The sequence below is a fragment of the Mirounga leonina genome, unplaced genomic scaffold (assembly GCF_011800145.1).
Source record: "Mirounga leonina isolate KUSES-001 unplaced genomic scaffold, KU_Mleo_1.0 Mir_126, whole genome shotgun sequence".
Classification (NCBI taxonomy): domain Eukaryota; kingdom Metazoa; phylum Chordata; class Mammalia; order Carnivora; family Phocidae; genus Mirounga; species Mirounga leonina.
Genome location: NW_023270314.1, coordinates 19,181,273 through 19,191,695, shown reverse-complemented (window position 1 = coordinate 19,191,695; position 10,423 = coordinate 19,181,273). Strand labels below are relative to the sequence as shown.

General features: G+C 35.0%; 1 pseudogene; it reads right to left on the bottom strand.

Annotated features, from left to right (window-relative positions):
* Window positions 1–2,056: 2,056 nt before the first annotated feature.
* LOC118008985 lies at window positions 2,057–9,414 on the bottom strand (annotated as a pseudogene).
* Between the last annotated feature and the right edge of the window lie 1,009 nt (window positions 9,415–10,423).

Here is a 10,423-nt window from a genome sequence, read left to right as displayed (position 1 = left end):
TGGACAAGTTTGTGTAGAATAGATAAAGGCACAGTGTTTCTAGAATTGCTGTGTGCCTAAGGACCTCTTCACAAGAAGGTCGTAGGAATAGAAAATGCCAGGACAACTGGAGTTGAGAGGTGTTGTAAGGATGGGGCATGAAGTAGGTCATTATGTCACAGGTATTTATCTTTATTGATTGATTGATAGATTGGTTTCATTACCATATAACTTAAATACAGTGAAATGTATAGATCTTAAGTATAAGTTCAGTGAGTTCAAATGTGTATATGATGCAATTAAAACCTTTCCAAGATTTACATTACCATCACCTGTAAAAGTTTGCTCATGCCACTTTTTTATCAACCTCCAACCCCACCCCCACCCCATGTCAGGCAACCACTCTTCTAATTTAATTCAGCCCTTAGATGAATTTTTTTGTCATAGGGAAACTTCAGAAAGTTCCGTACCTCTGATAGGAATATCTTGTAACTGGTGAGATACCAGTGTATGAAATTTGTTTACCATCTTGATCTTCTTGCATAATATTTGCTAAGATTTTAGTGACATTGTTTTAGCTTGATGTGCATGGTTTTTTGAAGATCTATAAACAGCTGTCTTCTGCATATTCTAATCTTTGAAGGCGGGATATAGGAATTTAGTAGTGAAAGATCAGACTATGTAGTCTCTGGGACTTTTCCCAAGGGATCAGATCATTTGTATGTGTGTGGAATAAGAAGCATTATATAATAGGTGCCCATTGTTTGTCCCACTATGATCCATGGACAGTCTGTAAGGATTATTGATCATGCTTATTAAAATTCAGATTCCTGGGCCTCCTTTGTAGACTTATAGAATGAGAAGCTCCAGGAACTAGGAATATACTGCTGCTTTTTAAAAAGTGGTCATCACAAGTGACTTGCATACACAAATCTTGACTCAAACAAGAATATTACTTAGCCTCTGTGAGTTTTGATGAACTAATCTGAGCTTCTCAATGGTTCTTAAATGAGTTAGGAAACCCTTAAGACAATCCCTGGCATTCAGTAAGGCACAACCTATGTTATCCAGTTTTACTATTGCTATGTTTCTTGTTATGAACACCCCTATTTAAAACCCCTACTTAAAATCATTGAATCTTCTCTTACTGTTTTGGTGAAAAGGAATAAAGTCCATAATGTGATCTCAACCCTACATATCTCTTCACTCACATCTCTAGTATCAAGCACTCTCTTACTTTTTAAGGCCTGTCCCCATTAATTACTTTTCAGTGCCACATTTCCTCTCAACATAGAGCCTCTATTAAGTGCTATTCTCTTACCTGGAACACTTTCTCTCTGTTCTCTGGAAACACCAGTCCAAATGCTATTTTCTCAAAGTTCCCTGAACACACTTCCTCAAAATAAGTCAAGTATCTAAGTCAAGTATCTTTAATTATGTAGTCTTCTGAGACTATTGCTATTTACATTTTTAAGCATTTATCGTAATGCCAATTTTATACTTATCTGATTATATGAATAGTGTGTATTATCTACACTTGACTTAAAAGGTAGACACTATGTCTAGTTTTGCAAACCACTAATAAGTAGTAGGTGATTAAAAAAATAAGATTGAGGTGCTTTTTGACTGGTCAGGTTTGTTCTGTTTGTCCTAAATTAAGGGACCAAATAGACTTATATTATTTTTTGTTTATATCATCTTTTATTACAGTCTATGACTGTACTTACGTACATTAAATCATTACAGAATTCATATTTTAAGGCACTCAAGTCTCCCAAATTAAGGTACCTATTGTACTTTGTTCTCTAATTTCAAACATTAAAACATGAGAAGTAAAACTGCACCTTCATATTAAATTTGAGGCTTAAATTTGTAGAATAAATTAAGTACTTTCAGAAATCTCAAGTCAGAAATTAACAGGCTAGAGGTTGAATTAATAATCTTACCATGGTTTGATCGTCACTTGGTTTATTCTTATTACAAATTTGGCTTTTTATTTACAAATCTAAACAATTAAAATTCTACTTTTAGATGGTACAGTAGAGATATTAATGGAAGAGACAGATCCACACATTTGCTATGTCCCTGGACATTTATCTTGCTTTAAAATGCTAATCTTTTGTGCCTTGAGCTTCTTACTGAGCAGTGAATGTTTATCTGTGCACAATCCATTTCTCTTCCTGCTGGGATTTTCTTTAGAGTCAGTGGTGCCATCACTGAACAATTCTGAATGTGCTTCGTTAGGTATATTTGTTCTACGTGGAGTATTCTGAGAGATCACACTTTCATTTTTGGCTCCCATGGCTTCTCCTAAAGCTGTTAAAATTCCATCAGATTGGTTTACCATAAACTTTGTATCTTCTTCAGTGAAGTATGTTTCTTGTTATGAACATGGTTTTAAGCATTTCTGTGAGGTCTATCAGCACGGAGAACCACTTTTCTTTCATCTTGTAGATGATGTGTTGAGTTTTGGCTGTGGCTGGAGCCCTCTTCTGACCATCCCTAAATCAACTTTAATAAAAAGGCTAACATCCCTGATATCGCCTGTCAAAGTGTGTTTAGCCTTCTGTTTACTCGGTAACTCTGTAAGTTATCAGTAAGATAATTCCCTCTCCTGTGACATTTCCTTGAAGGTCTTCATTTACAATTATATCCAGGATGACCAAATAAACAGCACAAAATACTGGATTTCCTCCATCCAGTACTGAAATACTGTATCCCAGAGCTGCTGACAGCTTCTGCAATTTCTTTGGTTGCTACCACACATTCCATTGGGTGGCCATTGTCCATTGGTTTTCTCATTGTGACAGTGTCCAGAATAAAGTCCTAGACATGCGTTTAGAAGCTCCAGAAGTGTTTCTCAGCTTGTGTAAAGCCTCAGATTAATTTTTAATTAAAATTTAGAGCATGATAGATAAACCTAATTATTCTAATTTACCATCCTTTAATAAAGTAAAGTAGTATAGCTTCGTGTTAGCAATGGTCATTTAGAAAACAGCTATTTTAGGTATAGAGGACAAGTTTTATTATCTTAAATTTGAGACCTAAATTTGGGAAAGGTAAAATAAAAAGATTATCATAGGAAAAAAATACAAACATAAGCCACAGGTATCCAAGTATAAGTTATTCATTATGCAAGGAACAGTACACATAGTATTTTAAAACACACACAAACACACACATGCACATATGTGCTCAGCAATAAGTGACTATAATATTAGGCATTTTTAACTTTTACAAAAATCAATAGTTATCAAAGATAATTTATAAATATGTCAAAAAGTACAGAGAATTAAAAACATATTTATGATAAAAAGAAACTCTGTTACTTGGGCACAAAATAACTAGTATTTAACAAAGAGAAAGCTCAAATTCTGCCTACTCCTTTTTTATTTGCATATCATCCATTTAACAGTTTGCAGTAAAGGAGTCACAATCCTTTTTCACCCCTTGTGAATAGACCTATTATATTTAGCCAGTTTTGTTAAATGTTAAGTATATTTCATTGCTTCCATCTCTCATTATTTTCACTTACTATATATCAGGCACACAAAATTCACCTCATTCATACCCTCTGCACTTACTGTACGTCTTCAACTATATTTCATTATTTACTATTACATTTTGAAGCAACCACACTTGTCTTCCTTTAAAAGAATATATTTCCTTTTTATCTCTCTTCTTGTCCTAGATAACAAATATGCATTGCTCTACATATATACTCTGATACCTTACACACATTTTTTTTTTTTACATTTCTTCAAAATGAACAGGTATGTAACATGACCCAAACACATTTATATGTCTTCTTTAGTTGAAGATTATAATGGGTTACATATGAGCACAGATTATATTTTCTATGAATGTAATTTAAAAATTAATTTAGTTGAAGGTCTTACAGTTAACAAGAATCTTGAAATTACTACTTAAGTTGACATGTCTGTGTTTATCCTTATGGCTTGAACAAGGTAAAGAAATTTATAAGCATGAATTCCTTTAAAAGGCTTTCTTTATTACAGTTTTTCTTAGATGAACACAATATTTTGTTTATGAATAATTTTTAGAAACAACATATTTTGATTCATAAAGTAAATATGGAAATTTAGAATTAAAATCATAATACAATAATTTTTTAAATTTTATTTTTATTTTTTAAGATCTACTCTCAGCAGCTTTTGAGTATAAATGACAGGATTGTTAACCACAGTCACCATGCTGTTCATTAAATTCTCAGAATTTATTCATCTTATAACTGGACGTTTGTACACTTTGACAACCTTTGCCTCTCACCCCTGCCTCTGGCAACCACCAATCTGTGCTCTGTTTCTAGGAGATCTATTTATTTAGATTACACATATAAGTGAAATCATATAGTATATTTCTTTCTCTTTCTGGCTTATTTTACTTAGTATAATGCCCTCAAGTGTCCGTCCAGGTCCATCCAGTTGTCACAAATGGCAGGATATCCTTCTTTTTATGGCTGGATAGTATTCCATTATGTGTGTGTGTGTGTATCACAAATTCTTTGTGCATCTGCAGATACTTAGGTTGTTTTCATGTTTTGACTATTGTAACTTGGCTATTGTAAAAAAAGCTACAGTAAACATAGGAGGGCATATATCTCTTTGGAATGATTTATTTTCTGTTGAGAAGTGGGATTGCTATACCATATGGCAATTCTATTTTTAATTTTTTGAGGAATATCTATACTGTTTTCTGAGTGGCTGTACCCATTACATTCCCACCAACTCTGTACAAGTGTTACCTATTCTCCACATCCTTACCAGCACTTGTCATCTCTTGTCTTTTTGATTGTAACTATTCTAATAGGTGAGAGGTGATACTGTGGTTTTGATTTGCATTTTTCTGATGATTAATGATGTTGAGCACCTTTTCATGTATCTGCTGACCATTTGATTATTTTGGAAAGATGTCTATTTTGGTCCTTTGCCCATTTTTAATCAAGTTACCTGATTTTGTTTTTTTGCAGTTGAGTGTAGTATTTTTACAGAAATAGGAAAAACAATTCTAAAATTTGTGTGGTATCACAGAAGACACCTAATGGTCAAAGCAATCCTGAGAATAAAGCTGGAGGCATCACACTTTCTGATTTTAAACTATGTTACAAAGTTATAGTAATCAAAAAAGTATGGTACCGGCATAAAAACAGACATAGACCAACAGAACAGAATTAAGAACCTAGAAATAAACCCATGTATATATGGTTAACTGATCTTTGACAAATATTTGACAATACTCAATAAAAGATTGAGTCTAGTCAATAAATGGTGTTCATGTGCAAAAAAAAAAAAAAAAGAAAGAAAGAAACTGACCCATATCTTACACACTCACAAAATTTACCTCAAAATGGATTGAAGACTTAAATGTAAGACCTGAAACCATAAAACTCATAGGAGAAAACAAAAGGAAAAAGCTCCTTGACACTGTTCTTGGCACGCTTTTCTGGATCTGACAGCAACAGCATAAGCAAGAAAAACAAAACTAAACAAGTAGGACTACATCAAACTGAAAAGCTTCTCCAAAGCAAAAGAAATGGTCAACAAGATGAAAAGGCAACCTGTGTAATGGGAGAAAATATTTATGAACCACATATCTGATAATGGGTTAATATCTAAAATATGTAAAGAATTCTTACAATTATTAGTCTTAGACAAAGTAGAATATTATTTACACTGTGATAAAATTAGGAAGAGACATAAAGAGTTGTTTTGAAACTCAGTAACTCTCATTTTTAAAAAGAATCTTCTACTTATCAGAAATATTAAATTAACTTTTGTTAGCCCACATTATAAATCCCTATATTCACAAAAAATATTTTAAAAGACTCTTTAAATTATGTTTATATGTTTATATATATCCTTACCTCTAACCAAGACCAAGACTATTAGCTTAATTCACTGAAGTTTAGAATATTTTTTGGGGGGAGGGAGGAGCAGAGGGAGAGAGAAAATCTTAGGCTACATGCTCAGTGTGGAGCCCAATATAGGACTCTATCTCACACCCCTGAGATCATGACCTGAGCCAAAATCAAGAGTTGGATGCTTAACCAACCGAGCCACCCAGGTGACTCTAGAATAATTTTTTTACAAAAAAATACTATCTAGCTTTTTACATAGCTGTCTTAGGAAGGGGAAAAAAGCTTTATTTAGAAGAGTCAAAATATGTAAAGCATTGAAAGTTAAACATTTTTTAAAAATTCCTTATTTTTTTTAATTTATATAAATCCTAAAAAACTATCAATTCAAATTTGAGATCCAACAGATTGTAAAAGACCTTAAAATTTGCTTCATTGAATGCTTGTTTTATGGAGCCTCTCAAATGAACAAATTTGTTCATATCAAAAGTTCCTCAAACTGTCACTACAACTCCAAATTGCCCTTATTGAAATTATGCCAGTTGGAGGGATTTGCATATTAGTTAGGATTGTAACATGAAACATGAAGAAAGCAGATTTTTAGTTTGGAAAGAACACAGATTTTAAAAAACTCCATGAGAACTGCAATAGTCAGTGAGGACATAGTTGTGAAACCACGTATCTTCAAGACCTGGCCCAACACTAGTAGCTCAAATAAGACTCTAGCCCCGGCAGAGGGAACTGAGTAAAATATTTTCAGGAACGTAAAGACAATACTGAGGAATGTCCTTATAAGTTTTGGAAAAGCTAAATTGTTGTAACATTTCTCCAAAGGACACTAGTGTGACACACTAGTGTGACATGAGATTTTGAAACTGGGAGCTTCTAATCCACTTGAGAGGCCAGTTTTTCTGAACTCTGTCTCCTGTCCTTTGAACTTCAACTTATAAACCAGGAGTCAGCACCTTCAGTGAACAGGCTAAATCCAGACCCACATCTGTTTGTACAAATAAAGTTTTATTGGAACACAACCTCATGCATTTATTACATATTGTCTTTGGTTGTTTTCATGCTGTAATACAGATTTGAGTCACAGCAAAGACTGTTTGGACCACAGAGCCTAAAATATTTACTATCTGGCCTTTTGTAGAAAGATATTTATTGAACCTTATTAAGAGACATAAAGCCTTATAGACAATAGACAAGTAGAGCGGATGGCTGGTGGCAAATTAATGCTGTGGAAGATCCACATAAGTGAAAATGTATACAAATTTGACCAATGACCTGGAAGTCTGGGGGGGACTCTTTTCTCAGGACAGAGAAGAAAAACAAATATTGAGAAGTCTGTGAAATAATTGGAGCTCAGATTAAAAATAAAACTTCATACTCATGGATAGGATGGCCCTCAGCAGAGGGAAACTCCAGGTATCCCAGATGTGCACACTACTATGGGACTGAGCTGCTTGTTAGCATCACTGAGGGATTGGCCAAATCTTGCTGAGTACTCTGCTTGCTAGGCTTCACCAGCCTGAGACCATTAGGGACAGTCTACTGTTAGGTTAATTAGCTTGCTATAGCAAAGGAAGATACAAACCATGAGGAACCATGGTTTCCCCTTAAAATGGGGAGTCAAGGAAGGTTATTTTATAGCATTTTGGATGCTGAAATAAGTCATAGAATGATATTCGCAGGAATTAAATGGATTTTGTGAAATGAGCCACTGGAAGATGAGTGGTCTTCCCTTTAAAATATATGTCTCTAGGGGCGCCTGGGTGGCTCAGTTGGTTAAGCAACTGCCTTTGGCTCAGGTCATGATCCTGGAGTCCCGGATCGAGTCCCGCATCGGGCTCCCTGCTCGGCAGGGAGTCTGCTTCTCCCTCTGATCCTCCCCCTCTCATGCTCTCTGTCTCCCATTCTCTCTCTCAGATAAATAAATAAAAAATCTTTAAAAAAATAAAAAAAAATAAAATATATGTCTCTATACGATGGACTCTGAAAAACAAACTGAGGGTTCTAGAGGGGAGGGGGGTGGGAGGATGGGTTAGCCTGGTGATGGGTATTGAGGAGGGCACGTTCTGCATGGAGCACTGGGTGTTATGCACAAACAATGAATCATAGAACACTACATCTAAAACTAATGATGTAATGTATGGGGATTAACATAACAATAAAAATTTAAAAAAATATGTCTCTGTAGAGTTACTATAGCTTCAAATGAATGTGTCTAAATAAACTGATATTAAAGGGCTTGGGCTTAGTTTATCTTGCATGTCATGCTTGGTACAGTTTATCTGTTCTGTGAGTCCTCATACAATTTGGGAAATATGGTTTCTGTTTCAGGGTGCAATATAAGAACATGCATTGGAGTAATAAACACCACACTCAGGTTTATAGGAAAAAGATGTAATTGAGAATAGGTGCAGCTTCTATTTGTACTTTTCTTAAATTGGTACAGCTTAGTTTATATTTTTTATAAGATCTTCCTCCCTTGGCCTCTGAACAAACACTGATAAGAGTTGAGTGGAGTTACCAAACACTAAATACTCCTGCTAAGATCTCTCCCTCTATCTTCCCCTCTGACATACTCAGCATTATCCCACTACTGCTCTGCTTTAAAACTCCAGGGAGACTCAATGTTCTTTTTAGCCTGTCACTTCCAGAAGCCCAGGTCTCCCTAGGTATGTATTATGTTTCAGACTATAGAATGTGAGCTCACAATACTTTTCCACATGATCATTTCTTACAGTCTAAATACTTATTTTTCCTACAGCCTTTACCATCATCTGACACAATATGCATTTTACTTATTTCTTTTAAAGTTGGTACCCCTTGTTTCGGTAGGCAGAAGCTAGGGCACATGCCCTCTTCCCAAGATTTCTGTCTCTCGATTAATCAAACACTAATGTAGGTACTGCTGTGAAGGGATTTTACAGAGGTAGTAAAATCTCAAACCAGTTGATCTTAAGATAAAAGAGATTATCCCTCTATCCAGGTGGAATTGACTCAGTCAGGTAAGCCCTTTAAAAAGCAGAGTTTTGGGGCGCCTGGGTGGCTCAGTCGTTAAGCGTCTGCCTTCGGCTCAGGTCATGATCCCAGGGTCCTGGGATCGAGCCCCGCATCGGGCTCCCTGCTCCACGGGAAGCCTGCTTCTCCCTCTCCCACTCCCCCTGCTTGTGTTCCCTTTCTCGCTGTGTCTCTCTCTGTCAAATAAATAAATAAAATCTAAAAAAAAAAAAAAAAGATCTTTAAAACAAAACAAAAAAAAATAAAATAAAAAGCAGAGTTTTGTCTGGCTGGTAGAAGAAAGGAAAGACATGTATTCAAATTGAGAGAAGAATGTGAAGTGCTATTGGTGCTTTTGGAGATGGAGTGGATTATGTGCAAGCAGCAGCCCCAAGGAGCTGAACGTGATCCTTGGCTGATAGTCAGTAAAGAAATGAGGACCTCAGTCCTCCAACAGCAAGATGAACTCTGCTAACAGCATGAATGATCTTGGAAGTAGATTATTTCCCAGAGAGTACAGATAAGAGCCTACCTCTGCCAACATCTTGTTTTTTCATCCTTGTGAGAACCTAAATAGAGGTCCCAGCCAATACCAGTCAGACTTTTGGCCTGCAGGACCAAAATAATTAATGGGTGATGTTTGCAGCTGTTATGAGAGTAGAGGTATTTTCCCCATTTTGTTTATTGTTATTAGTGTCTAGAATTATGCCTGGAATATAAGAAACATTTTTAGAAATAATTCCAATTAACCTGCTAAACTAAACACTGTGAATAGTTTGAGACTATTTTAATCTATAGACTCACTCTAGATATTTAGCTGTAACTCCAGTTGAGTAAAGGATTAAGGGTTAAATGTTTGAAGAGTCCATCTAAAAATCTTATATAATCTCTGGTAACATTTTAAAAAAATTATAAAAGGCATCAGTGATACACTTACAAGTGTTTAATTTTTTTTAAGATGAATTGATTATCAGACACTGAATACTTGATTTAATGCATGTTTTAGTGCACTTTATGTGACACAAATTAATTTGCCATAGAGGCAGGAAACCTATCTCTAAGGTAATTAGTCATGGTCAAATCTTAATTATCTCCTTAAATAGGAAAACAGGCTTATCAAGATATTTACTGTGGTATTCTTGAGTGGTACTCTCTCTTATTTGTTAATAACTCTTTCCACTAAAATAAAACATTCTATGGTATAGATTTTAACACGTGGACTTTGAAATAATGACACCCATTTTTGAACACCTCTAACCTCTGTATTCCTTCCAGTCATACCACAAGTTGCTTTTACCTCTATACAAGAGGAAAATGGGCCTTAGAGAGATTATGTAACTAGCTTAAGATCAGAAAAATTGAATTTGTAAACCTAAGATTCCAGCCCAGGTGGATGCATAACTGAGGTTCCATGTTTGTCCTAGTCTGACATACCATCAATTAGTGATGTTTTGTTTATTAAATTCATCTGTAATTATTATGACTATATATTCATGTCTGAATATTTGCAGTGTTTGTAACAGTTTTATTGAATATTAACAAGATATGATGATCATTTTCTTAGGC